Below are 27,887 nucleotides of genomic sequence, written 5' to 3' on the forward strand. Positions count from 1 at the left end.
GCCGCGGTTTCCGTGAGTTCTCCTCCGTTTTCGGGCTTAAATGGAGAGCGAGGAGAGCTGTCGGCTCTCACAGAACTCTGGCCTCCGCACTGTCTGCCATGCAACTGCACTCAAGACCACACGTCTCCTCCCGACCTGCTGAGAAACAGGCATCCGCGTAGGCCCTTGTTAACATTTCCTGGCGTGCAGAGTCCAAGGCGACACGCTGTCCTCTTCCTTGGAAACCTACGTTGCCACAGCTTGCCAAACGCTACCGAAGGCAGTCCTAACCAGTCTCGTGTGCTGCGTAACTTTGATTCGGTTACGAAAAGCCACCTGCATTGCGGTGAACACTCTGCTCAGCGTTCCTTCCGGGAGCTCACAGTTGCTCCCTCTCTAGGTTAAGCAAGGTGTCGAGGTGAGGTCCAGACTGAGCAAAGAGCACAACTGCTCACTTTGCAGTGGTAGTCGTCCTAAGAGGCATTGCCTACTACGCCTTGCTAAGGTCTTCGTTCTGTTAGGGAAGTCGCCACACATAGACGCCTGTAAAGGAGAATTTATTCAGCGAAGTTCCCAGTGTCTTGCGACGGTCTCCCTTCGCAGTGCCAATACAGCAGGGACTTAGGTTTGCTGCTAACTAGGCTAGGTGACCCTGCATACAGAAGCAGGCGTTTCCCTTTGGAAGCTTGGATCCCGGTTTCTCAGGGGCTGCTTGCAAGACCCTGCTATTGCCCAGCATCTGCCCTCTGCCCCTACGCCTGGGTAGGAAGCGAGTATTTTAGCCTGAGAAGCAGGGCTCTTGCAACTCTGAAGGAGAGCTAATCCTGCAGCCCACGTTCGTCCTGGGAAACCGCAAGGCGACCCTTGGCCTCAGAGTAGTGGCGAAATTGCCGCCGGACAGGTCTTGCCTGCCGCGGTTTCCATGAGTTCGCCACCGTTTTCGGGCTTAAGTGGAGAGCGAGGAGAGCTGTCGGCTCTCACAGAACTCTGGCCTCCGCACTGTCTGCCATGCAACTGCACTCAAGACCACACGTCTCCTCCCGGCCTGCTGAGAAACAGGCCGCCGTGTAGGCCCTTCGTAACACTTCTTGGCCTGTAGACTCCAAGGCGACACACTGTCCTCTTCCTTGGAAAACTACGGTGCCCCAGCTTGCCAATGCTCACGAAGGCAGTCCGAGCCCGTCTCATGTGCTGGGCCACTTGCATTCAGTGAGGAAAAGCCACCTGCATTGAGGTGAACACTCTGCTCAGCGTTCTTTCCGGGAGCTCACAATTGCCACCTCTCTAGGTTAAGCAGGAAGTCGTAGTGAGGACCAACCTGAGCAAAGAGCACAATTCCTCACGTTACACTGGTAGTCGTCGAAAGAGGAATTGCCAACTACGCCTGACTAAGGCCTTCCCTGGGTTAAGGAACCAGCCACACTTAGACGCCTTTAAAGGAAAATTTATTCAGCGAAGTTCCCATTGTTTGGCGATGGTCAACCTTTGCAGCGCCAATACTGCAGGGACTTAGGTTTGCTGCTAACAAGGCTAGGTGACCCTGCAGACAGAAGCAGACGTTTCCCTTTGGAAGCTTGGATCCCGGTTTCCTAGGGGCTGCTTCCAAGGCCCTGCTATTGCCCAGCATCTGTCTTCTGCCCCTACGCCTGGGTAGGAAGCCAGTATTTTAGCCTGAGAGGCAGGGCTCTTGCATCTCTGGAGGAGAGCTAATCCTGCAGCCCACGTTCGTCCTGGGAAACCGCAAGGCGACCCTTGGCCTCAGTGTAGTGGCGAAATTGCCGCCGGACAGGTCTTGCCTGCCGCGGTTTCCGTGAGTTCTCCACCGTTTTCGGGCTTAAATGGAGAGCGAGGAGAGCTGTCGGCTCTCACAGAACTCTGGCCTCCGCACTGTCTGCCATGCAACTGCACTCAAGACCACACGTCTCCTCCCGACCTGCTGAGAAACAGGCATCCGCGTAGGCCCTTGTTAACATTTCCTGGCGTGCAGAGTCCAAGGCGACACGCTGTCCTCTTCCTTGGAAACCTACGTTGCCACAGCTTGCCAAACGCTACCGAAGGCAGTCCTAACCAGTCTCGTGTGCTGCGCAACTTTGATTCGGTTACGAAAAGCCACCTGCATTGCGGTGAACACTCTGCTCAGCGTTCCTTCCGGGAGCTCACAGTTGCTCCCTCTCTAGGTTAAGCAAGGTGTCGAGGTGAGGTCCAGACTGAGCAAAGAGCACAACTGCTCACTTTGCAGTGGTAGTCGTCCTAAGAGGCATTGCCTACTACGCCTTGCTAAGGTCTTCGTTCTGTTAGGGAAGTCGCCACACTTAGACGCCTGTAAAGGAGAATTTATTCAGCGAAGTTCCCAGTGTCTTGCGACGGTCTCCCTTCGCAGTGCCAATACAGCAGGGACTTAGGTTTGCTGCTAACTAGGCTAGGTGACCCTGCATACAGAAGCAGGCGTTTCCCTTTGGAAGCTTGGATCCCGGTTTCTCAGGGGCTGCTTGCAAGACCCTGCTATTGCCCAGCATCTGTCCTCTGCCCCTACGCCTGGGTAGGAAGCGAGTATTTTAGCCTGAGAAGCAGGGCTCTTGCAACTCTGGAGGAGAGCTAATCCTGCAGCCCACGTTCGTCCTAGGAAACCGCAAGGCGACCCTTGGCCTCAGAGTAGTGGCGAAATTGCCACCCCACAGGTCTTGCCTGCCGCGGTTTCCATGAGTTCGCCACCGTTTTCGGGCTTAAGTGGAGAGCGAGGAGAGCTGTCGGCTCTCACAGAACTCTGGCCTCCGCACTGTCTGCCATGCAACTGCACTCAAGACCACACGTCTCCTCCCGGCCTGCTGAGAAACAGGCCGCCGTGTAGGCCCTTCGTAACACTTCTTGGCCTGTAGACTCCAAGGCGACACACTGTCCTCTTCCTTGGAAAACTACGGTGCCCCAGCTTGCCAACGCTCACGAAGGCAGTCCGAGCCCGTCTCATGTGCTGGGCCACTTGCATTCAGTGAGGAAAAGCCACCTGCATTGAGGTGAACACTCTGCTCAGCGTTCTTTCCGGGAGCTCACAATTGCCGCCTCTCTAGGTTAAGCAGGAAGTCGTAGTGAGGACCAACCTGAGCAAAGAGCACAATTCCTCACGTTACACTGGTAGTCGTCGAAAGAGGAATTGCCAACTACGCCTGGCTAAGGCCTTCCCTGGGTTAAGGAACCAGCCACATTTAGACGCCTTTAAAGTAAAATTTATTCAGCGAAGTTCCCATTGTTTGGCGAAGGTCAACCTTTGCAGCGCCAATACTGCACGGACTTAGGTTTGCTGCTAACAAGGCTAGGTGACCCTGCAGACAGAAGCAGGCGTTTCCCTTTGGAAGCTTGGATCCCGGTTTCCTAGGGGCTGCTTCCAAGGCCCTGCTATTGCCCAGCATCTGTCCTCTGCCCCTACGCCTGGGTAGGAAGCCAGTATTTTAGCCTGAGAGGCAGGGCTCTTGCATCTCTGGAGGAGAGCTAATCCTGCAGCCCACGTTCGTCCTGGGAAACCACAAGGCGACCCTTGGCCTCAGTGTAGTGGCGAAATTGCCGCCGGACAGGTCTTGCCTGCTGCGGTTTCCGTGAGTTCTCCTCCGTTTTCGGGCTTAAATGGAGAGCGAGGAGAGCTGTCGGCTCTCACAGAACTCTGGCCTCCGCACTGTCTGCCATGCAACTGCACTCAAGACCACACGTCTCCTCCCGACCTGCTGAGAAACAGGCATCCGCGTAGGCCCTTGTTAACATTTCCTGGCGTGCAGAGTCCAAGGCGACACGCTGTCCTCTTCCTTGGAAACCTACGTTGCCACAGCTTGCCAAACGCTACCGAAGGCAGTCCTAACCAGTCTCGTGTGCTGCGTAACTTTGATTCGGTTACGAAAAGCCACCTGCATTGCGGTGAACACTCTGCTCAGCGTTCCTTCCGGGAGCTCACAGTTGCTCCCTCTCTAGGTTAAGCAAGGTGTCGAGGTGAGGTCCAGACTGAGCAAAGAGCACAACTGCTCACTTTGCAGTGGTAGTCGTCCTAAGAGGCATTGCCTACTACGCCTTGCTAAGGTCTTCGTTCTGTTAGGGAAGTCGCCACACTTAGACGCCTGTAAAGGAGAATTTATTCAGCGAAGTTCCCAGTGTCTTGCGACGGTCTCCCTTCGCAGTGCCAATACAGCAGGGACTTAGGTTTGCTGCTAACTAGGCTAGGTGACCCTGCATACAGAAGCAGGCGTTTCCCTTTGGAAGCTTGGATCCCGGTTTCTCAGGGGCTGCTTGCAAGACCCTGCTATTGCCCAGCATCTGCCCTCTGCCCCTACGCCTGGGTAGGAAGCGAGTATTTTAGCCTGAGAAGCAGGGCTCTTGCAACTCTGAAGGAGAGCTAATCCTGCAGCCCACGTTCGTCCTGGGAAACCGCAAGGCGACCCTTGGCCTCAGAGTAGTGGCGAAATTGCCGCCGGACAGGTCTTGCCTGCCGCGGTTTCCATGAGTTCGCCACCGTTTTCGGGCTTAAGTGGAGAGCGAGGAGAGCTGTCGGCTCTCACAGAACTCTGGCCTCCGCACTGTCTGCCATGCAACTGCACTCAAGACCACACGTCTCCTCCCGGCCTGCTGAGAAACAGGCCACCGTGTAGGCCCTTCGTAACACTTCTTGGCCTGTAGACTCCAAGGCGACACACTGTCCTCTTCCTTGGAAAACTACGGTGCCCCAGCTTGCCAATGCTCACGAAGGCAGTCCGAGCCCGTCTCATGTGCTGGGCCACTTGCATTCAGTGAGGAAAAGCCACCTGCATTGAGGTGAACACTCTGCTCAGCGTTCTTTCCGGGAGCTCACAATTGCCACCTCTCTAGGTTAAGCAGGAAGTCGTAGTGAGGACCAACCTGAGCAAAGAGCACAATTCCTCACGTTACACTGGTAGTCGTCGAAAGAGGAATTGCCAACTACGCCTGACTAAGGCCTTCCCTGGGTTAAGGAACCAGCCACACTTAGACGCCTTTAAAGGAAAATTTATTCAGCGAAGTTCCCATTGTTTGGCGATGGTCAACCTTTGCAGCGCCAATACTGCAGGGACTTAGGTTTGCTGCTAACAAGGCTAGGTGACCCTGCAGACAGAAGCAGACGTTTCCCTTTGGAAGCTTGGATCCCGGTTTCCTAGGGGCTGCTTCCAAGGCCCTGCTATTGCCCAGCATCTGTCTTCTGCCCCTACGCCTGGGTAGGAAGCCAGTATTTTAGCCTGAGAGGCAGGGCTCTTGCATCTCTGGAGGAGAGCTAATCCTGCAGCCCACGTTCGTCCTGGGAAACCGCAAGGCGACCCTTGGCCTCAGTGTAGTGGCGAAATTGCCGCCGGACAGGTCTTGCCTGCCGCGGTTTCCGTGAGTTCTCCACCGTTTTCGGGCTTAAATGGAGAGCGAGGAGAGCTGTCGGCTCTCACAGAACTCTGGCCTCCGCACTGTCTGCCATGCAACTGCACTCAAGACCACACGTCTCCTCCCGACCTGCTGAGAAACAGGCATCCGCGTAGGCCCTTGTTAACATTTCCTGGCGTGCAGAGTCCAAGGCGACACGCTGTCCTCTTCCTTGGAAACCTACGTTGCCACAGCTTGCCAAACGCTACCGAAGGCAGTCCTAACCAGTCTCGTGTGCTGCGCAACTTTGATTCGGTTACGAAAAGCCACCTGCATTGCGGTGAACACTCTGCTCAGCGTTCCTTCCGGGAGCTCACAGTTGCTCCCTCTCTAGGTTAAGCAAGGTGTCGAGGTGAGGTCCAGACTGAGCAAAGAGCACAACTGCTCACTTTGCAGTGGTAGTCGTCTTAAGAGGCATTGCCTACTACGCCTTGCTAAGGTCTTCGTTCTGTTAGGGAAGTCGCCACACTTAGACGCCTGTAAAGGAGAATTTATTCAGCGAAGTTCCCAGTGTCTTGCGACGGTCTCCCTTCGCAGTGCCAATACAGCAGGGACTTAGGTTTGCTGCTAACTAGGCTAGGTGACCCTGCATACAGAAGCAGGCGTTTCCCTTTGGAAGCTTGGATCCCGGTTTCTCAGGGGCTGCTTGCAAGACCCTGCTATTGCCCAGCATCTGTCCTCTGCCCCTACGCCTGGGTAGGAAGCGAGTATTTTAGCCTGAGAAGCAGGGCTCTTGCAACTCTGGAGGAGAGCTAATCCTGCAGCCCACGTTCGTCCTGGGAAACCGCAAGGCGACCCTTGGCCTCAGAGTAGTGGCGAAATTGCCGCCGGACAGGTCTTGCCTGCCGCGGTTTCCATGAGTTCGCCACCGTTTTCGAGCTTATGTGGAGAGCGAGGAGAGCTGTCGGCTCTCACAGGACTCTGGCCTCCGCACTGTCTGCCATGCAACTGCACTCAAGACCACACGTCTCCTCCCGGCCTGCTGAGAAACAGGCCGCCGTGTAGGCCCTTCGTAACACTTCTTGGCCTGTAGACTCCAAGGCGACACACTGTCCTCTTCCTTGGAAAACTACGGTGCCCCAGCTTGCCAACGCTCACGAAGGCAGTCCGAGCCCATCTCATGTGCTGGGACACTTGCATTCAGTGAGGAAAAGCCACCTGCATTGAGGTGAACACTCTGTTCAGCGTTCTTTCCGGGAGCTCACAATTGCCGCCTCTCTAGGTTAAGCAGGAAGTCGTAGTGAGGACCAACCTGAGCAAAGAGCACAATTCCTCACGTTACACTGGTAGTCGTCGAAAGAGGAATTGCCAACTACGCCTGGCTAAGGCCTTCCCTGGGTTAAGGAACCAGCCACACTTAGACGCCTTTAAAGGAAAATTTATTCAGCGAAGTTCCCATTGTTTGGCGATGGTCAACCTTTGCAGCGCCAATACTGCAGGGACTTAGGTTTGCTGCTAACTAGGCTAGGTGACCCTGCAGACAGAAGCAGGCATTTCCCTTTGGAAGCTTGGATCCCGGTTTCTCAGGGGCTACTTGCAAGACCCTGCTATTGCCCAGCATCTGTCCTCTGCCCCTAAGCCTGTGTAGGAAGCGAGTATTTTAGCCTGAGAAGCAGGGCTCTTGCATCTCTGGAGGAGAGCTAATCCTGCAGCCCACGTTCGTCCTGGAAATCCGCAAGGCGACCCTTGGCCTCAGAGTAGTGGCGAAATTGCCGCCGGACAGGTCTTGCCTGCCGCGGTTTCCATGAGTTCTCCACCGTTTTCGGGCTTAAATGGAGAGCGAGGAGAGCTGTCGGCTCTCACAGAACTCTGGCCTCCGCACTGTCTGCCATGCAACTGCACTCAAGACCACACGTCTCCTCCCGGCCTGCTGAGAAACAGGCCGCCGTGTAGGCCCTTCATAACACTTCTTGGCCTGTAGACTCCAAGGCGACACACTGTCCTCTTCCTTGGAAAACTACGGTGCCCCAGCTTGCCAACGCTCACGAAGGCAGTCCGAGCCCGTCTCATGTGCTGGGCCACTTGCATTCAGTGAGGAAAAGCCACCTGCATTGAGGTGAACACTCTGCTCAGCGTTCTTTCCGGGAGCTCACAATTGCCGCCTCTCTAAGTTAAGCAGGAAGTCGTAGTGAGGACCAACCTGAGCAAAGAGCACAATTCCTCACGTTACACTGGTAGTCGTCGAAAGAGGAATTGCCAACTACGCCTGGCTAAGGCCTTCCCTGGGTTAAGGAACCAGCCACACTTAGACGCCTTTAAAGGAAAATTTATTCAGCGAAGTTCCCATTGTTTGGCGATGGTCAACCTTTGTAGCGCCAATACTGTAGGGACGTAGGTTTGCTGCTAAAAAGGCTAGGTGACCCTGCAGACAGAAGAAGGCGTTTCCCTTTGGAAGCTTGGATCCCGGTTTCCTAGGGACTGCTTCCAAGGCCGTGCTATTGCCCAGCATCTGTCCTCTGCCCCTACGCCTGGGTACGAAGCGAGTAATTTAGCCTGAGAAGCAGGGCTCTTGCATCTCTGGAGGAGAGCTAATCCTGCATCCCACGTTCGTCCTGGGAAACCGCAAGGCGACCCTTGGCCTCAGTGTAGTGGCGAAATTGCCGCCGGACAGGTCTTGCCTGCCGCGGTTTCCGTGAGTTCTCCACCGTTTTCGGGCTTAAATGGAGAGCGTGGAGAGCTGTCGGCTCTCACAGAACTCTGGCCTCCGCACTGTTTGCCATGCAACTGCACTCAAGACCACACGTCTCCTCCCGACCTGCTGAGAAACAGGCATCCGCGTAGGCCCTTGTTAACATTTCCTGGCGTGCAGAGTCCAAGGCGACACGCTGTCCTCTTCCTTGGAAACCTACGTTGCCACAGCTTGCCAAACGCTACCGAAGGCAGTCCTAACCAGTCTCGTGTGCTGCGCAACTTTGATTCGGTTACGAAAAGCCACCTGCATTGCGGTGAACACTCTGCTCAGCGTTCTTTCCGGGAGCTCACAGTGCTCCCTCTCTAGGTTAAGAAGGTGTCAAGGTGAGGTCCAGACTGAGCAAAGAGCACAATTGCTCACTTTGCAGTGGTAGTCGTCCTAAGAGGCATTGCCTACTACGCCTTGCTAAGGTCTTCGTTCTGTTAGGGAAGTCGCCACACTTAGACGCCTGTAAAGGAGAATTTATTCAGCGAAGTTCCCAGTGTCTTGCGACGGTCTCCCTTCGCAGTGCCAATACAGCAGGGACTTAGGTTTGCTGCTAACTAGGCTAGGTGACCCTGCAGACAGAAGCAGGCGTTTCCCTTTGGAAACTTGGATCCCGGTTTCTCAGGGGCTGCTTGCAAGACCCTGCTATTGCCCAGCATCTGTCCTCTGCCCCTACGCCTGGGTAGGAAGCGAGTATTTTAGCCTGAGAAGCAGGGCTCTTGCAACTCTGGAGGAGAGCTAATCCTGCAGCCCACGTTCGTCCTGGGAAACCGCAAGGCGACCCTTGGCCTCAGAGTAGTGGCGAAATTGCCGCCGGACAGGTCTTGCCTGCTGCGGTTTCCATGAGTTTGCCACCGTTTTCGGGCTTAAATGGAGAGCGAGGAGAGCTGTCGGCTCTCACAGAACTCTGGCCTCCGCACTGTCTGCCATGCAACTGCACTCAAGACCACACGTCTCCTCCCGGCCTGCTGAGAAACAGGCCGCCGTGTAGGCCCTTCGTAACACTTCTTGGCCTGTAGACTCCAAGGCGACACACTGTCCTCTTCCTTGGAAAACTACGGTGCCCCAGCTTGCCAACGCTCACGAAGGCAGTCCGAGCCCGTCTCATGTGCTGGGCCACTTGCATTCAGTGAGGAAAAGCCACCTGCATTGAGGTGAACACTCTGCTCAGCGTTCTTTCCAGGAGCTCACAGTTGCTCCCTCTCTAGGTTAAGCAAGGTGTTGAGGTGAGGTCCAGACTGAGCAAAGAGCACAATTGCTCACTTTGCAGTGGTAGTCGTCCTAAGAGGCATTGCCTACTACGCCTGGCTAAGGCCTTCCCTGGGTTAAGGAACCAGCCACAGTTAGACGCCTTTAAAGGAAAATTTATTCAGCGAAGTTCCCATTGTTTGGCGATGGTCAACCTTTGCAGCGCCAATACTGCAGGGACTTAGGTTTGCTGCTAACAAGGCTAGGTGACCCTGCAGACAAAAGCAGGCGTTTCCCTTTGGAAGCTTGGATCCCGGTTTCCTAGGGGCTGCTTCCAAGGCCCTGCTATTGCCCAGCATCTGTCCTCTGCCCCTACGCCTGGGTAGGAAGCGAGTATTTTAGCCTGAGAAGCAGGGCTCTTGCATCTCTGGAGGAGAGCTAATCCTGCAGCCCACGTTCGTCCTGGGAAACCGCAAGGCGACCCTTGGCCTCAGAGTAGTGGCGAAATTGCCTCCGGACAGGTCTTGCCTGCCGCGGTTTCCGTGAGTTCTCCACCGTTTTCGGGCTTAAATGGAGAGCGAGGAGAGCTGTCGGCTCTCACAGAACTCTGGCCTCCGCACTGTCTGCCATGCAACTGCACTCAAGACCACACGTCTCCTCCCGGCCTGCTGAGAAACAGGCCGCCGTGTAGGCCCTTCGTAACACTTCTTGGCCTGTAGACTCCAAGGCGACACACTGTCCTCTTCCTTGGAAAACTACGGTGCCCCAGCTTGCCAACGCTCACGAAGGCAGTCCGAGTCCGTCTCATGTGCTGGGCCACTTGCATTCAGTGAGGAAAAGCCACCTGCATTTAGGTGAACACTCTGCTCAGCGTTCTTTCCGGGAGCTCACAATTGCCGCCTCTCTAGGTTAAGCAGGAAGTCGTAGTGAGGACCAACCTGAGCAAAGAGCACAATTCCTCACGTTACACTGGTAGTCGTCGAAAGAGGAATTGCCAACTACGCCTGGCTAAGGCCTTCCCTGGGTTCAAGAACCAGCCACACTTAGACGCCTTTAAAGGAAAATTTATTCAGCGAAGTTCCCATTGTTTGGTGATGGTCAACCTTTGCAGCGCCAATACTGCAGTGACTTAGGTTTGCTGCTAACAAGGCTAGGTGACCCTGCAGACAGAAGCAGGCGTTTCCCTTTGGAAGCTTGGATCCCGGTTTCCTAGGGGCTGCTTCCAAGGCCCTGCTATTGCCCAGCATCTGTCCTCTGCCCCTACGCCTGGGTAGGAAGCGAGTATTTTAGCCTGAGAAGCAGGGCTCTTGCATCTCTGGAGGAGAGCTACTCCTGCAGCCCACGTTCGTCCTGGGAAACCGCAAGACGACCCTTGGCCTCAGAGTAGTGGCGAAATTGCCGTCGGACAGGTCTTGCCTGCCGCGGTTTCCGTGAGTTCTCCACCGTTTTCGGGCTTAAATGGAGAGCGAGGAGAGCTGTCGGCTCTCACAGAACTCTGGCCCCCGCACTGTCTGCCATGAAACTGCACTCAAGACCACACGTCTCCTCCCGACCTGCTGAGAAACAGGCATCTGCGTAGGCCCTTGTTAACATTTCCTGGCGTGCAGAGTCCAAGGCGACACGCTGTCCTCTTCCTTGGAAACCTACGTTGCCACAGCTTGCCAAACGCTACCGAAGGCAGTCCTAACCAGTCTCGTGTGCTGCGCAACTTTGATTCGGTTACGAAAAGCCACCTGCATTGCGGTGAACACTCTGCTCAGCGTTCTTTCCGGGAACTCACAGTTGTTCCCTCTCTAGGTTAAGCAAGGTGTCGAGGTGAGGTCCAGACTGAGCAAAGAGCACCATTGCTCACTTTGCAGTGGTAGTCGTCCTAAGAGGCATTGCCTACTACGCCTTGCTAAGGTCTTCGTTCTGTTAGGGAAGTCGCCACCCTTAGACGCCTGTAAAGGAGAATTTATTCAGCGAAGTTCCCAGTGTCTTGTGACGGTCTCCCTTCGCAGTGCCAATACAGCAGGGACTTAGGTTTGCTGCTAACTAGGCTAGGTGACCCTGCATACAGAAGCAGGCGTTTCCCTTTGGAAGCTTGGATCCCGGTTTCTCAGGGGCTGCTTGCAAGACCCTGCTATTGCCGAGCATGTGTCCTCTGCCCCTTCGCCTGGGTAGGAAGCGAGTATTTTAGCCTGAGAAGCAGGGCTCTTGCAACTCTGGAGGAGAGCTAATCCTGCAGCCCACGTTCGTCCTGGGAAACCGCAAGGCGACCCTTGGCCTCAGAGTAGTGGCGAAATTGCCGCCGGACAGGTCTTGCCTGCCGCGGTTTCCATGAGTTCGCCACCGTTTTCGGGCTTAAGTGGAGAGCGAGGAGAGCTGTCGGCTCTCACAGAACTCTGGCCTCCGCACTGTCTGCCATGCAACTGCACTCAAGACCACACGTCTCCTCCCGGCCTGCTGAGAAACAGGCCGCCGTGTAGGCCCTTCGTAACACTTCTTGGCCTGTAGACTCCAAGGCGACACACTGTCCTCTTCCTTGGAAAACTACGGTGCCCCAGCTTGCCAACGCTCACGAAGGCAGTCCGAGCCCGTCTCATGTGCTGGGCCACTTGCATTCAGTGAGGAAAAGCCACCTGCATTGAGGTGAACACTCTGCTCAGCGTTCTTTCCGGGAGCTCACAATTGCCGCCTCTCTAGGTTAAGCAGGAAGTCGTAGTGAGGACCAACCTGAGCAAAGAGCACAATTCCTCACGTTACACTGGTAGTCGTCGAAAGAGGAATTGCCAACTACGCCTGGCTAAGGCCTTCCCTGGGTTAAGGAACCAGCCACACTTAAACGCCTTTAAAGGAAAATTTATTCAGCGAAGTTCCCATTGTTTGGCGATGGTCAACCTTTGCAGCGCCAATACTGCAGGGACTTAGGCTTGCTGCTTACAAGGCCAGGTGACCCTGCAGACAGAAGCAGGCGTTTCCCTTTGGAAGCTTGGATCCCGGTTTCCTAGGGGCTGCTTCCAAGGCCCTGCTATTGCCCAGCATCTGTCCTCTGCCCCTACGCCTGGGTAGGAAGCCAGTATTTTAGCCTGAGAGGCAGGGCTCTTGCATCTCTGGAGGAGAGCTAATCCTGCAGCCCACGTTCGTCCTGGGAAACCGCAAGGCGACCCTTGGCCTCAGTGTAGTGTCGAAATTGCCGCCGGACAGGTCTTGCCTGCCGCGGTTTCCGTGAGTTCTCCACCGTTTTCGGGCTTAAATGGAGAGCGAGGAGAGCTGTCGGCTCTCACAGAACTCTGGCCTCCGCACTGTCTGCCATGCAACTGCACTCAAGACCACACGTCTCCTCCCGACCTGCTGAGAAACAGGCATCCGCGTAGGCCCTTGTTAACATTTCCTGGCGTGCAGAGTCCAAGGCGACACGCTGTCCTCTTCCTTGGAAACCTACGTTGCCACAGCTTGCCAAACGCTACCAAAGGCAGTCCTAACCAGTCTCGTGTGCTGCGCAACTTTGATTCGGTTACGAAAAGCCACCTGCATTGCGGTGAACACTCTGCTCAGCGTTCTTTCCGGGAGCTCACAGTTGCTCCCTCTCTAGGTTAAGCAAGGTGTCGAGGTGTGGTCCAGACTGAGCCAAGAGCACAATTGCTCACTTTGCAGTGGTAGTCGTCCTAAGAGGCATTGCCTACTACGCCTTGCTAAGGTCTTCGTTCTGTTAGGGAAGTCGCCACACTTAGACGCCTGTAAAGGAGAATTTATTCAGCGAAGTTCCCAGTGTCTTGCGACGGTCTCCCTTCGCAGTGCCAATACAGCAGGGACTTAGGTTTGCTGCTAACTAGGCTAGGTGACACTGCATACAGAAGCAGGCGTTTCCCTTTGGAAGCTTGGATCCCGGTTTCTCAGGGGCTGCTTGCAAGACCCTGCTATTGCCCAGCATCTGTCCTCTGCCCCTACGCCTGGGTAGGAAGCGAGTATTTTAGCCTGAGAAGCAGGGCTCTTGCAACTCTGGAGGAGAGCTAATCCTGCAGCCCACGTTCGTCCTGGGAAACCGCAAGGCGACCCTTGGCCTCAGAGTAGTGGCGAAATTGCCGCCGGACAGGTCTTGCCTGCCGCGGTTTCCATGAGTTCGCCACCGTTTTCGGGCTTAAGTGGAGAGCGAGGAGAGCTGTCGGCTCTCACAGAACTCTGGCCTCCGCACTGTCTGCCATGCAACTGCACTCAAGACCACACGTCTCCTCCCGGCCTGCTGAGAAACAGGCCGCCGTGTAGGCCCTTCGTAACACTTCTTGGCCTGTAGACTCCAAGGCGACACACTGTCCTCTTCCTTGGAAAACTACGGTGCCCCAGCTTGCCAACGCTCATGAAGGCAGTCCGAGCCCGTCTCATGTGCTGGGCCACTTGCATTCAGTGAGGAAAAGCCACCTGCATTGAGGTGAACACTCTGCTCAGCGTTCTTTCCGGGAGCTCACAATTGCCGCCTCTCTAGGTTAAGCAGGAAGTCGTAGTGAGGACCAACCTGAGCAAAGAGCACAATTCCTCACGTTACACTGGTAGTCGTCGAAAGAGGAATTGCCAACTATGCCTGGCTAAGGCCTTCCCTGGGTTAAGGAACCAGCCACACTTAGACGCCTTTAAAGGAAAATTTATTCAGCGAAGTTCCCATTGTTTGGCGATGGTCAACCTTTGCAGCGCCAATACTGCAGGGACTTAGGTTTGCTGCTAACAAGGCTAGGTGACTCTGCAGACAGAAGCAGGCGTTTCCCTTTGGAAGCTTGGATCCCGGTTTCCTAGGGGCTGCTTCCAAGGCCCTGCTATTGCCCAGCCTCTGTCCTCTGCCCCTACGGCTGTGTAGGAAGTGAGTATTTTAGTTTGAGAAGCAGGGCTCTTGCATCTCTGGAGGAGAGCTAATCCTGCAGCCCACGTTCGTCCTGGGAAACCGCAAGACGACCCTTGGCCTCAGTGTAGTGGCGAAATTGCCATCGGACAGGTCTTGCCTGCCGCAGTTTCCGTGAGTTCTCCACCATTTTCGGGCTTAAATGGAGAGCGAGGAGAGCTGTCGGCTCTCACAGAACTCTGGCCTCCGCACTGTCTGCCATGCAACTGCACTCAAGACCACACGTCTCCTCCCGACCTGCTGAGAAACAGGCATCCACGTAGGCCCTTGTTAACATTTCCTGGCGTGCAGAGTCCAAGGCGACACGCTGTCCTCTTCCTTGGAAACCTACGTTGCCACAGCTTGCCAAACGCTACCGAAGGCAGTCCTAACCAGTCTCGTGTGCTGCGCAACTTTGATTCGGTTACGAAAAGCCACCTGCATTGCGGTGAACACTCTGCTCAGCGTTCTTTCCGGGAGCTCACAGTTGCTCCCTCTCTAGGTTAAGCAAGGTGTCGAGGTGAGGTCCAGACTGAGCAAAGAGCACAATTGCTCACTTTGCAGTGGTAGTCGTCCTAAGAGTCATTGCCTACTACGCCTTGCTAAGGTCTTCGTTCTGTTAGGGAAGTCGCCACACTTAGACGCCTGTAAAGGAGAATTTATTCAGCGAAGTTCCCAGTGTCTTGCCACAGTCTCCCTTCACAGTGCCAATACAGCAGGGACTTAGGTTTGCTGCTAACTAGGCTAGGTGACCCTGCAGACAGAAGCAGGCGTTTCCCTTTGGAAGCTTGGATCCCGGTTTCCTAGGGGCTGCTTGCAAGACCCTGCTATTGCCCAGCATCTGTCCTCTGCCCCTACTCCTGGGTAGGAAGTGAGTATTTTAGCCTGAGAAGCAGGGCTCTTGCAACTCTGGAGGAGAGCTAATCCTGCAGCCCACGTTCGTCCTGGGAAACCGCAAGGCGACCCTTGGCCTCAGAGTAGTGGCGAAATTGCCGCCGGACAGGTCTTGCCTGCCGCGGTTTCCATGAGTTCTCCACCGTTTTCGGGCTTAAATGGAGAGCGAGGAGAGCTGTCGGCTCTCACAGAACTCTGGCCTCCGCACTGTCTGCCATGCAACTGCACTCAAGACCACACGTCTCCTCCCGGCCTGCTGAGAAACAGGCCGCCGTGTAGGCCCTTCGTAACACTTCTTGGCCTGTAGACTCCAAGGCGACACACTGTCCTCTTCCTTGGAAAACTACGGTGCCCCAGCTTGCCAACGCTCACGAAGGCAGTCCGAGCCCGTCTCATGTGCTGGGCCACTTGCATTCAGTGAGGAAAAGCCACCTGCATTGAGGTGAACACTCTGCTCAGCGTTCTTTCCGGGAGCTCACAATTGCCGCCTCTCTAAGTTAAGCAGGAAGTCGTAGTGAGGACCAACCTGAGCAAAGAGCACAATTCCTCACGTTACACTGGTAGTCGTTGAAAGAGGAATTGCCAACTACGCCTGGCTAAGGCCTTCCCTGGGTTAAGGAACCAGCCACACTTAGACGCCTTTAAAGGAAAATTTATTCAGCGAAGTTCCCATTGTTTGGCGATGGTCAACCTTTGTAGCGCCAATACTGTAGGGACGTAGGTTTGCTGCTAAAAAGGCTAGGTGACCCTGCAGACAGAAGCAGGCGTTTCCCTTTGGAAGCTTGGATCCCGGTTTCCTAGGGACTGCTTCCAAGGCCGTGCTATTGCCCAGCATCTGTCCTGTGCCCCTACGCCTGGGTACGAAGCGAGTATTTTAGCCTGAGAAGCAGGGCTCTTGCATCTCTGGAGGAGAGCTAATCCTGCATCCCACGTTCGTCCTGGGAAACCGCAAGGCGACCCTTGGCCTCAGTGTAGTGGCGAAATTGCCGCCGGACAGGTCTTGCCTGCCGCGGTTTCCGTGAGTTCTCCACCGTTTTCGGGCTTAAATGGAGAGCGAGGAGAGCTGTCGGCTCTCACAGAACTCTGGCCTCCGCACTGTCTGCCATGCAACTGCACTCAAGACCACACGTCTCCTCCCGGCCTGCTGAGAAACAGGCCGCCGTGTAGGCCCTTCGTAACACTTCTTGGCCTGTAGACTCCAAGGCGACACACTGTCCTCTTCCTTGGAAAACTACGGTGCCCCAGCTTGCCAACGCTCACGAAGGCAGTCCGAGCCCGTCTCATGTGCTGGGCCACTTGCATTCAGTGAGGAAAAGCCACCTGCATTGAGGTGAACACTCTGCTCAGCGTTCTTTCCGGGAGCTCACAATTGCCGCCTCTCTAAGTTAAGCAGGAAGTCGTAGTGAGGACCAACCTGAGCAAAGAGCACAATTCCTCACGTTACACTGGTAGTCGTTGAAAGAGGAATTGCCAACTACGCCTGGCTAAGGCCTTCCCTGGGTTAAGGAACCAGCCACACTTAGACGCCTTTAAAGGAAAATTTATTCAGCGAAGTTCCCATTGTTTGGCGATGGTCAACCTTTGTAGCGCCAATACTGTAGGGACGTAGGTTTGCTGCTAAAAAGGCTAGGTGACCCTGCAGACAGAAGCAGGCGTTTCCCTTTGGAAGCTTGGATCCCGGTTTCCTAGGGACTGCTTCCAAGGCCGTGCTATTGCCCAGCATCTGTCCTGTGCCCCTACGCCTGGGTACGAAGCGAGTATTTTAGCCTGAGAAGCAGGGCTCTTGCATCTCTGGAGGAGAGCTAATCCTGCATCCCACGTTCGTCCTGGGAAACCGCAAGGCGACCCTTGGCCTCAGTGTAGTGGCGAAATTGCCGCCGGACAGGTCTTGCCTGCCGCGGTTTCCGTGAGTTCTCCACCGGTTTCGGGCTTAAATGGAGAGCGAGGAGAGCTGTCGGCTCTCACAGAACTCTGGCCTCCGCACTGTTTGCCATGCAACTGCACTCAAGACCACACGTCTCCTCCCGACCTGCTGAGAAACAGGCATCCGCGTAGGCCCTTGTTAACATTTCCTGGCGTGCAGAGTCCAAGGCGACACGCTGTCCTCTTCCTTGGAAACCTACGTTGCCACAGCTTGCCAAACGCTACCGAAGGCAGTCCTAACCAGTCTCGTGTGCTGCGCAACTTTGATTCGGTTACGAAAAGCCACCTGCATTGCGGTGAACACTCTGCTCAGCGTTCTTTCCGGGAGCTCACAGTGCTCCCTCTCTAGGTTAAGAAGGTGTCAAGGTGAGGTCCAGACTGAGCAAAGAGCACAATTGCTCACTTTGCAGTGGTAGTCGTCCTAAGAGGCATTGCCTACTACGCCTTGCTAAGGTCTTCGTTCTGTTAGGGAAGTCGCCACACTTAGACGCCTGTAAAGGAGAATTTATTCAGCGAAGTTCCCAGTGTCTTGCGACGGTCTCCCTTCGCAGTGCCAATACAGCAGGGACTTAGGTTTGCTGCTAACTAGGCTAGGTGACCCTGCATAGAGAAGCAGCCGTTTCCCTTTGGAAGCTTGGATCCCGGTTTCTCAGGGGCTGCTTGCAAGACCCTGCTATTGCCCAGCATCTGTCCTCTGCCCCTACGCCTGTGTAGGAAGCGAGTATTTTAGCCTGAGAAGCAGGGTTCTTGCAACTCTGGTTGGGAGCTAATCCTGCAGCCCACGTTCGTCCTGGGAAACCGCAAGGCGACCCTTGGCCTCAGAGTAGTGGCGAAATTGCCGCCGGACAGCTCTTGCCTGCCGCGGTTTCCATGAGTTTGCCACCATTTTCGGGCTTAAATGGAGAGCGAGGAGAGCTGTCGGCTCTCACAGAACTCTGGCCTCCGCACTGTCTGCCATGCAACTGCACTCAAGACCACACGTCTCCTCCCGGCCTGCTGACAAACAGGCCGCCGTGTAGGCCCTTCGTAACACTTCTTGGCCTGTAGACTCCGAGGCGACACACTGTCCCCTTCCTTGGAAAACTACGGTGCCCCAGCTTGCCAACGCTCACGAAGGCAGTCCGAGCCCGTCTCATGTGCTGGGCCACTTGCATTCAGTGAGGAGAAGCCACCTGCATTGAGGTGAACACTCTGCTCAGCGTTCTTTCCGGGAGCTCACAATTGCCACCTCTCTAGGTTAAGCAGGAAGTCGTAGTGAGGACCAAACTGAGCAAAGAGCACAATTCCTCACGTTACACTGGTAGTCGTCGAAAGAGGAATTGCCAACTACGCCTGGCTAAGGCCTTCCCTGGGTTAAGGAACCAGCCACACTTAGACGCCTTTAAAGGAAAATTTATTCAGCGAAGTTCCCATTGTTTGGCGATGGTCAACCTTTGCAGCGCCAATACTGCAGGGACTTAGCTTTGTTGCTAACAAGGCTAGGTGACCCTGCAGACAGAAGCAGGCGTTTCCCTTTGGAAGCTTGGATCCCGGTTTCCTAGGGTCTGCTTCCAAGGCCCTGCTATTGCCCAGCCTCTGTCCTCTGCCCCTACGGCTGTGTAGGAAGTGAGTATTTTAGTTTGAGAAGCAGGGCTCTTGCATCTCTGGAGGAGAGCTAATCCTGCAGCCCACGTTCGTCCTGGGAAACCGCAAAACGACCCTTGGCCTCAGTGTAGTGGCGAAATTTCCGTCGGACAGGTCTTGCCTGCCACGGTTTCTGTGAGTTCTCCACCGTTTTCGGGCTTAAATGGAGAGCGAGGAGAGCTGTCGGCTCTCACAGAACTCTGGGCTCCGCACTGTCTGCCATGCAACTGCACTCAAGACCACACGTCTCCTCCCGACCTGCTGAGAAACAGGCATCCGCGTAGGCCCTTGTTAACATTTCCTGGCGTGCAGAGTCCAAGGCGACACGCTGTCCTCTTCCTTGGAAACCTACGTTGCCACAGCTTGCCAAACGCTACCGAAGGCAGTCCTAACCAGTCTCGTGTGCTGCGCAACTTTGATTCGGTTACGAAAAGCCACCTGCATTGCGGTGAACACTCTGCTCAGCGTTCTTGCCGGGAGCTCACAGTGCTCCCTCTCTAGGTTAAGAAGGTGTCAAGGTGAGGTCCAGACTGAGCAAAGAGCACAATTGCTCACTTTGCAGTGGTAGTCGTCCTAAGAGGCATTGCCTACTACGCCTTGCTAAGGTCTTCGTTCTGTTAGGGAAGTCGCCACACTTAGACGCCTGTAAAGGAGAATTTATTCAGCGAAGTTCCCAGTGTCTTGCGACGGTCTCCCTTCGCAGTGCCAATACAGCAGGGACTTAGGTTTGCTGCTAACTAGGCTAGGTGACCCTGCAGACAGAAGCAGGCGTTTCCCTTTGGAAACTTGGATCCCGGTTTCTCAGGGGCTGCTTGCAAGACCCTGTTATTGCCCAGCATCTGTCCTCTGCCCCTACGCCTGGGTAGGAAGCGAGTATTTTAGCCTGAGAAGCAGGGCTCTTGCAACTCTGGAGGAGAGCTAATCCTGCAGCCCACGTTCGTCCTGGGAAACCGCAAGGCGACCCTTGGCCTCAGAGTAGTGGCGAAATTGCCGCCGGACAGGTCTTGCCTGCTGCGGTTTCCATGAGTTTGCCACCGTTTTCGGGCTTAAATGGAGAGCGAGGAGAGCTGTCGGCTCTCACAGAACTCTGGCCTCCGCACTGTCTGCCATGCAACTGCACTCAAGACCACACGTCTCCTCCCGGCCTGCTGAGAAACAGGCCGCCGTGTAGGCCCTTCGTAACACTTATTGGCCTGTAGACTCCAAGGCGACACACTGTCCTCTTCCTTGGAAAACTACGGTGCCCCAGCTTGCCAATGCTCACGAAGGCAGTCCGAGCCCGTCTCATGTGCTGGGCCACTTGCATTCAGTGAGGAAAAGCCACCTGCATTGAGGTGAACACTCTGCTCAGCGTTCTTTCCGGGAGCTCACAATTGCCGCCTCTCTAGGTTAAGCAGGAAGTCGTAGTGAGGACCAACCTGAGCAAAGAGCACAATTCCTCACATTACACTGGTAGTCGTCGAAAGAGGAATTGCCAACTACGCCTGGCTAAGGCCTTCCCTGGGTTAAGGAACCAGCCACAGTTAGACGCCTTTAAAGGAAAATTTATTCAGCGAAGTTCCCATTGTTTGGCGATGGTCAACCTTTGCAGCGCCAATACTGCAGGGACTTAGGTTTGCTGCTAACAAGGCTAGGTGACCCTGCAGACAGAAGCAGGCGTTTCCCTTTGGAAGCTTGGATCCCGGTTTCCTAGGGGCTGCTTCCATGGCCCTGCTATTGCCCAGCATCTGTCCTCTGCCCCTACGCCTAGGTAGGAAGCGAGTATTTTAGCCTGAGAAGCAGGGCTCTTGCATCTCTGGAGGAGAGCTAATCCTGCAGCCCACGTTCGTCCTGGGAAACCGCAAGGCGACCCTTGGCCTCAGTGTAGTGGCGAAATTGCCGTCGGACAGGTCTTGCCTGCCGCAGTTTCCGTAAGTTCTCCACCGTTTTCGGGCTTAAATGGAGAGCGAGGAGAGCTGTCGGCTCTCACAGAACTCTGGCCTCCGCACTGTCTGCCATGCAACTGCACTCAAGACCACACGTCTCCTCCCGACCTGCTGAGAAACAGGCATCCGCGTAGGCCCTTGTTAACATTTCCTGGCGTGCAGAGTCCAAGGCGACACGCTGTCCTCTTCCTTGGAAACCTACGTTGCCACAGCTTGCCAAACGCTACCGAAGGCAGTCCTAACCAGTCTCGTGTGCTGCGCAACTTTGATTCGGTTACGAAAAGCCACCTGCATTGCGGTGAACACTCTGCTCAGCGTTCTTTCCAGGAGCTCACAGTTGCTCCCTCTCTAGGTTAAGCAAGGTGTCGAGGTGAGGTCCAGACTGAGCAAAGAGCACAATTGCTCACTTTGCAGTGGTAGTCGTCCTAAGAGGCATTGCCTACTACGCCTTGCTAAGGTCTTCGTTCTGTTAGGGAAGTCGCCACACTTAGACGCCTGTAAAGGAGAATTTATTCAGCGAAGTTCCCAGTGTCTTGCGACGGTCTCCCTTCGCAGTGCCAATACAGCAGGGACTTAGGTTTGCTGCTAACTAGGCTAGGTGACCCTGCATACAGAAGCAGGCGTTTCCCTTTGGAAGCTTGGATCCCGGTTTCTCAGGGGCTGCTTGCAAGACCCTGCTATTGCCCAGCATCTGTCCTCTGCCCCTACGCCTGGGTAGGAAGCGAGTATTTTAGCCTGAGAAGCAGGGCTCTTGCAACTCTGGAGGAGAGCTAATCCTGCAGCCCACATTCGTCCTGGGAAACCGCAAGGCGACCCTTGGCCTCAGAGTAGTGGCGAAATTGCCGCCGGACAGGTCTTGCCTGCCGCGGTTTCCGTGAGTTCGCCACCGTTTTCGGGCTTAAGTGGAGAGCGAGGAGAGCTGTCGGCTCTCACAGAACTCTGGCCTCCGCACTGTCTGCCATGCAACTGCACTCAAGACCACACGTCTCCTCCCGGCCTGCTGAGAAACAGGCCGCCGTGTAGGCCCTTCGTAACACTTCTTGGCCTGTAGACTCCAAGGCGACACACTGTCCTCTTCCTTGGAAAACTACGGTGCCCCAGCTTGCCAACGCTCACGAAGGCAGTCCGAGCCCGTCTCATGTGCTGGGCCACTTGCATTCAGTGAGGAAAAGCCACCTGCATTGAGGTGAACACTCTGCTCAGCGTTCTTTCCGGGAGCTCACAATTGCCGCCTCTCTAGGTTAAGCAGGAAGTCGTAGTGAGGACCAACCTGAGCAAAGAGCACAATTCCTCACGTTACACTGGTAGTCGTCGAAAGAGGAATTGCCAACTACGCCTGGCTAAGGCCTTCCCTGGGTTAAGGAACCAGCCACAGTTAGACGCCTTTAAAGGAAAATTTATTCAGCGAAGTTCCCATTGTTTGGCGATGGTCAACCTTTGCAGCGCCAATACTGCAGGGACTTAGGTTTGCTGCTAACAAGGCTAGGTGACCCTGCAGACAAAAGCAGGCGTTTCCCTTTGGAAGCTTGGATCCCGGTTTCCTAGGGGCTGCTTCCAAGGCCCTGCTATTGCCCAGCATCTGTCCTCTGCCCCTACGCCTGGGTAGGAAGCGAGTATTTTAGCCTGAGAAGCAGGGCTCTTGCATCTCTGGAGGAGAGCTAATCCTGCAGCCCACGTTCGTCCTGGGAAACCGCAAGGCGACCCTTGGCCTCAGAGTAGTGGCGAAATTGCCTCCGGACAGGTCTTGCCTGCCGCGGTTTCCGTGAGTTCTCCACCGTTTTCGGGCTTAAATGGAGAGCGAGGAGAGCTGTCGGCTCTCACAGAACTCTGGCCTCCGCACTGTCTGCCATGCAACTGCACTCAAGACCACACGTCTCCTCCCGGCCTGCTGAGAAACAGGCCGCCGTGTAGGCCCTTCGTAACACTTCTTGGCCTGTAGACTCCAAGGCGACACACTGTCCTCTTCCTTGGAAAACTACGGTGCCCCAGCTTGCCAACGCTCACGAAGGCAGTCCGAGCCCGTCTCATGTGCTGGGCCACTTGCATTCAGTGAGGAAAAGCCACCTGCATTGAGGTGAACACTCTGCTCAGCGTTCTTTCCGGGAGCTCACAATTGCCGCCTCTCTAGGTTAAGCAGGAAGTCGTAGTGAGGACCAACCTGAGCAAAGAGCACAATTCCTCACGTTACACTGGTAGTCGTCGAAAGAGGAATTGCCAACTACGCCTGGCTAAGGCCTTCCCTGGGTTCAAGAACCAGCCACACTTAGACGCCTTTAAAGGAAAATTTATTCAGCGAAGTTCCCATTGTTTGGTGATGGTCAACCTTTGCAGCGCCAATACTGCAGGGACTTAGGTTTGCTGCTAACAAGGCTAGGTGACCCTGCAGACAGAAGCAGGCGTTTCCCTTTGGAAGCTTGGATCCCGGTTTCCTAGGGGCTGCTTCCAAGGCCCTGCTATTGCCCAGCATCTGTCCTCTGCCCCTACGCCTGGGTAGGAAGCGAGTATTTTAGCCTGAGAAGCAGGGCTCTTGCATCTCTGGAGGAGAGCTACTCCTGCAGCCCACTTTCGTCCTGGGAAACCGCAAGACGACCCTTGCCCTCAGAGTAGTGGCGAAATTGCCGTCGGACAGGTCTTGCCTGCCGCGGTTTCCGTGAGTTCTCCACCGTTTTCGGGCTTAAATGGAGAGCGAGGAGAGCTGTCGGCTCTCACAGAACTCTGGCCTCCGCACTGTCTGCCATGCAACTGCACTCAAGACCACACGTCTCCTCCCGACCTGCTGAGAAACAGGCATCCGCGTAGGCCCTTGTTAACATTTCCTGGCGTGCAGAGTCCAAGGCGACACGCTGTCCTCTTCCTTGGAAACCTACGTTGCCACAGCTTGCCAAACGCTACCGAAGGCAGTCCTAACCAGTCTCGTGTGCTGCGCAACTTTGATTCGGTTACGAAAAGCCACCTGCATTGCGGTGAACACTCTGCTCAGCGTTCCTTCCGGGAGCTCACAGTTGCTCCCTCTCTAGGTTAAGCAAGGTGTCGAGGTGAGGTCCAGACTGAGCAAAGAGCACAACTGCTCACTTTGCAGTGGTAGTCGTCCTAAGAGGCATTGCCTACTACGCCTTGCTAAGGTCTTCGTTCTGTTAGGGAAGTCGCCACACTTAGACGCCTGTAAAGGAGAATTTATTCAGCGAAGTTCCCAGTGTCTTGCGACGGTCTCCCTTCGCAGTGCCAATACAGCAGGGACTTAGCTTTGCTGCTAACTAGGCTAGGTGACCCTGCATACAGAAGCAGGCGTTTCCCTTTGGAAGCTTGGATCCCGGTTTCTCAGGGGCTGCTTGCAAGACCCTGCTATTGCCCAGCATCTGTCCTCTGCCCCTACGCCTGGGTAGGAAGCGAGTATTTTAGCCTGAGAAGCAGGGCTCTTGCAACTCTGGAGGAGAGCTAATCCTGCAGCCCACGTTCGTCCTGGGAAACCGCAAGGCGACCCTTGGCCTCAGAGTAGTGGCGAAATTGCCGCCGGACAGGTCTTGCCTGCCGCGGTTTCCATGAGTTCGCCACCGTTTTCGGGCTTAAGTGGAGAGCGAGGAGAGCTGTCGGCTCTCACAGAACTCTGGCCTCCGCACTGTCTGCCATGCAACTGCACTCAAGACCACACGTCTCCTCCCGGCCTGCTGAGAAACAGGCCGCCGTGTAGGCCCTTCGTAACACTTCTTGGCCTGTAGACTCCAAGGCGACACACTGTCCTCTTCCTTGGAAAACTACGGTGCCCCAGCTTGCCAACGCTCACGAAGGCAGTCCGAGCCCGTCTCATGTGCTGGGCCACTTGCATTCAGTGAGGAAAAGCCACCTGCATTGAGGTGAACACTCTGCTCAGCGTTCTTTCCGGGAGCTCACAATTGCCGCCTCTCTAGGTTAAGCAGGAAGTCGTAGTGAGGACCAACCTGAGCAAAGAGCACAATTCCTCACGTTACACTGGTAGTCGTCGAAAGAGGAATTGCCAACTACGCCTGGCTAAGGCCTTCCCTGGGTTAAGGAACCAGCCACATTTAGACGCCTTTAAAGGAAAATTTATTCAGCGAAGTTCCCATTGTTTGGCGAAGGTCAACCTTTGCAGCGCCAATACTGCACGGACTTAGGTTTGCTGCTAACAAGGCTAGGTGACCCTGCAGACAGAAGCAGGCGTTTCCCTTTGGAAGCTTGGATCCCGGTTTCCTAGGGGCTGCTTCCAAGGCCCTGCTATTGCCCAGCATCTGTCCTCTGCCCCTACGCCTGGGTAGGAAGCCAGTATTTTAGCCTGAGAGGCAGGGCTCTTGCATCTCTGGAGGAGAGCTAATCCTGCAGCCCACGTTCGTCCTGGGAAACCGCAAGGCGACCCTTGGCCTCAGTGTAGTGGCGAAATTGCCGCCGGACAGGTCTTGCCTGCCGCGGTTTCCGTGAGTTCTCCTCCGTTTTCGGGCTTAAATGGAGAGCGAGGAGAGCTGTCGGCTCTCACAGAACTCTGGCCTCCGCACTGTCTGCCATGCAACTGCACTCAAGACCACACGTCTCCTCCCGACCTGCTGAGAAACAGGCATCCGCGTAGGCCCTTGTTAACATTTCCTGGCGTGCAGAGTCCAAGGCGACACGCTGTCCTCTTCCTTGGAAACCTACGTTGCCACAGCTTGCCAAACGCTACCGAAGGCAGTCCTAACCAGTCTCGTGTGCTGCGTAACTTTGATTCGGTTACGAAAAGCCACCTGCATTGCGGTGAACACTCTGCTCAGCGTTCCTTCCGGGAGCTCACAGTTGCTCCCTCTCTAGGTTAAGCAAGGTGTCGAGGTGAGGTCCAGACTGAGCAAAGAGCACAACTGCTCACTTTGCAGTGGTAGTCGTCCTAAGAGGCATTGCCTACTATGCCTTGCTAAGGTCTTCGTTCTGTTAGGGAAGTCGCCACACATAGACGCCTGTAAAGGAGAATTTATTCAGCGAAGTTCCCAGTGTCTTGCGACGGTCTCCCTTCGCAGTGCCAATACAGCAGGGACTTAGGTTTGCTGCTAACTAGGCTAGGTGACCCTGCATACAGAAGCAGGCGTTTCCCTTTGGAAGCTTGGATCCCGGTTTCTCAGGGGCTGCTTGCAAGACCCTGCTATTGCCCAGCATCTGCCCTCTGCCCCTACGCCTGGGTAGGAAGCGAGTATTTTAGCCTGAGAAGCAGGGCTCTTGCAACTCTGAAGGAGAGCTAATCCTGCAGCCCACGTTCGTCCTGGGAAACCGCAAGGCGACCCTTGGCCTCAGAGTAGTGGCGAAATTGCCGCCGGACAGGTCTTGCCTGCCGCGGTTTCCATGAGTTCGCCACCGTTTTCGGGCTTAAGTGGAGAGCGAGGAGAGCTGTCGGCTCTCACAGAACTCTGGCCTCCGCACTGTCTGCCATGCAACTGCACTCAAGACCACACGTCTCCTCCCGGCCTGCTGAGAAACAGGCCGCCGTGTAGGCCCTTCGTAACACTTCTTGGCCTGTAGACTCCAAGGCGACACACTGTCCTCTTCCTTGGAAAACTACGGTGCCCCAGCTTGCCAATGCTCACGAAGGCAGTCCGAGCCCGTCTCATGTGCTGGGCCACTTGCATTCAGTGAGGAAAAGCCACCTGCATTGAGGTGAACACTCTGCTCAGCGTTCTTTCCGGGAGCTCACAATTGCCACCTCTCTAGGTTAAGCAGGAAGTCGTAGTGAGGACCAACCTGAGCAAAGAGCACAATTCCTCACGTTACACTGGTAGTCGTCGAAAGAGGAATTGCCAACTACGCCTGACTAAGGCCTTCCCTGGGTTAAGGAACCAGCCACACTTAGACGCCTTTAAAGGAAAATTTATTCAGCGAAGTTCCCATTGTTTGGCGATGGTCAACCTTTGCAGCGCCAATACTGCAGGGACTTAGGTTTGCTGCTAACAAGGCTAGGTGACCCTGCAGACAGAAGCAGACGTTTCCCTTTGGAAGCTTGGATCCCGGTTTCCTAGGGGCTGCTTCCAAGGCCCTGCTATTGCCCAGCATCTGTCTTCTGCCCCTACGCCTGGGTAGGAAGCCAGTATTTTAGCCTGAGAGGCAGGGCTCTTGCATCTCTGGAGGAGAGCTAATCCTGCAGCCCACGTTCGTCCTGGGAAACCGCAAGGCGACCCTTGGCCTCAGTGTAGTGGCGAAATTGCCGCCGGACAGGTCTTGCCTGCCGCGGTTTCCGTGAGTTCTCCACCGTTTTCGGGCTTAAATGGAGAGCGAGGAGAGCTGTCGGCTCTCACAGAACTCTGGCCTCCGCACTGTCTGCCATGCAACTGCACTCAAGACCACACGTCTCCTCCCGACCTGCTGAGAAACAGGCATCCGCGTAGGCCCTTGTTAACATTTCCTGGCGTGCAGAGTCCAAGGCGACACGCTGTCCTCTTCCTTGGAAACCTACGTTGCCACAGCTTGCCAAACGCTACCGAAGGCAGTCCTAACCAGTCTCGTGTGCTGCGCAACTTTGATTCGGTTACGAAAAGCCACCTGCATTGCGGTGAACACTCTGCTCAGCGTTCCTTCCGGGAGCTCACAGTTGCTCCCTCTCTAGGTTAAGCAAGGTGTCGAGGTGAGGTCCAGACTGAGCAAAGAGCACAACTGCTCACTTTGCAGTGGTAGTCGTCCTAAGAGGCATTGCCTACTACGCCTTGCTAAGGTCTTCGTTCTGTTAGGGAAGTCGCCACACTTAGACGCCTGTAAAGGAGAATTTATTCAGCGAAGTTCCCAGTGTCTTGCGACGGTCTCCCTTCGCAGTGCCAATACAGCAGGGACTTAGGTTTGCTGCTAACTAGGCTAGGTGACCCTGCATACAGAAGCAGGCGTTTCCCTTTGGAAGCTTGGATCCCGGTTTCTCAGGGGCTGCTTGCAAGACCCTGCTATTGCCCAGCATCTGTCCTCTGCCCCTACGCCTGGGTAGGAAGCGAGTATTTTAGCCTGAGAAGCAGGGCTCTTGCAACTCTGGAGGAGAGCTAATCCTGCAGCCCACGTTCGTCCTAGGAAACCGCAAGGCGACCCTTGGCCTCAGAGTAGTGGCGAAATTGCCACCCCACAGGTCTTGCCTGCCGCGGTTTCCATGAGTTCGCCACCGTTTTCGGGCTTAAGTGGAGAGCGAGGAGAGCTGTCGGCTCTCACAGAACTCTGGCCTCCGCACTGTCTGCCATGCAACTGCACTCAAGACCACACGTCTCCTCCCGGCCTGCTGAGAAACAGGCCGCCGTGTAGGCCCTTCGTAACACTTCTTGGCCTGTAGACTCCAAGGCGACACACTGTCCTCTTCCTTGGAAAACTACGGTGCCCCAGCTTGCCAACGCTCACGAAGGCAGTCCGAGCCCGTCTCATGTGCTGGGCCACTTGCATTCAGTGAGGAAAAGCCACCTGCATTGAGGTGAACACTCTGCTCAGCGTTCTTTCC

This window comes from Leucopleurus acutus (genome assembly GCF_964270905.1).
Source record: "Leucopleurus acutus genome assembly, chromosome: 6".
NCBI lineage: Eukaryota > Metazoa > Chordata > Mammalia > Artiodactyla > Delphinidae > Leucopleurus > Leucopleurus acutus.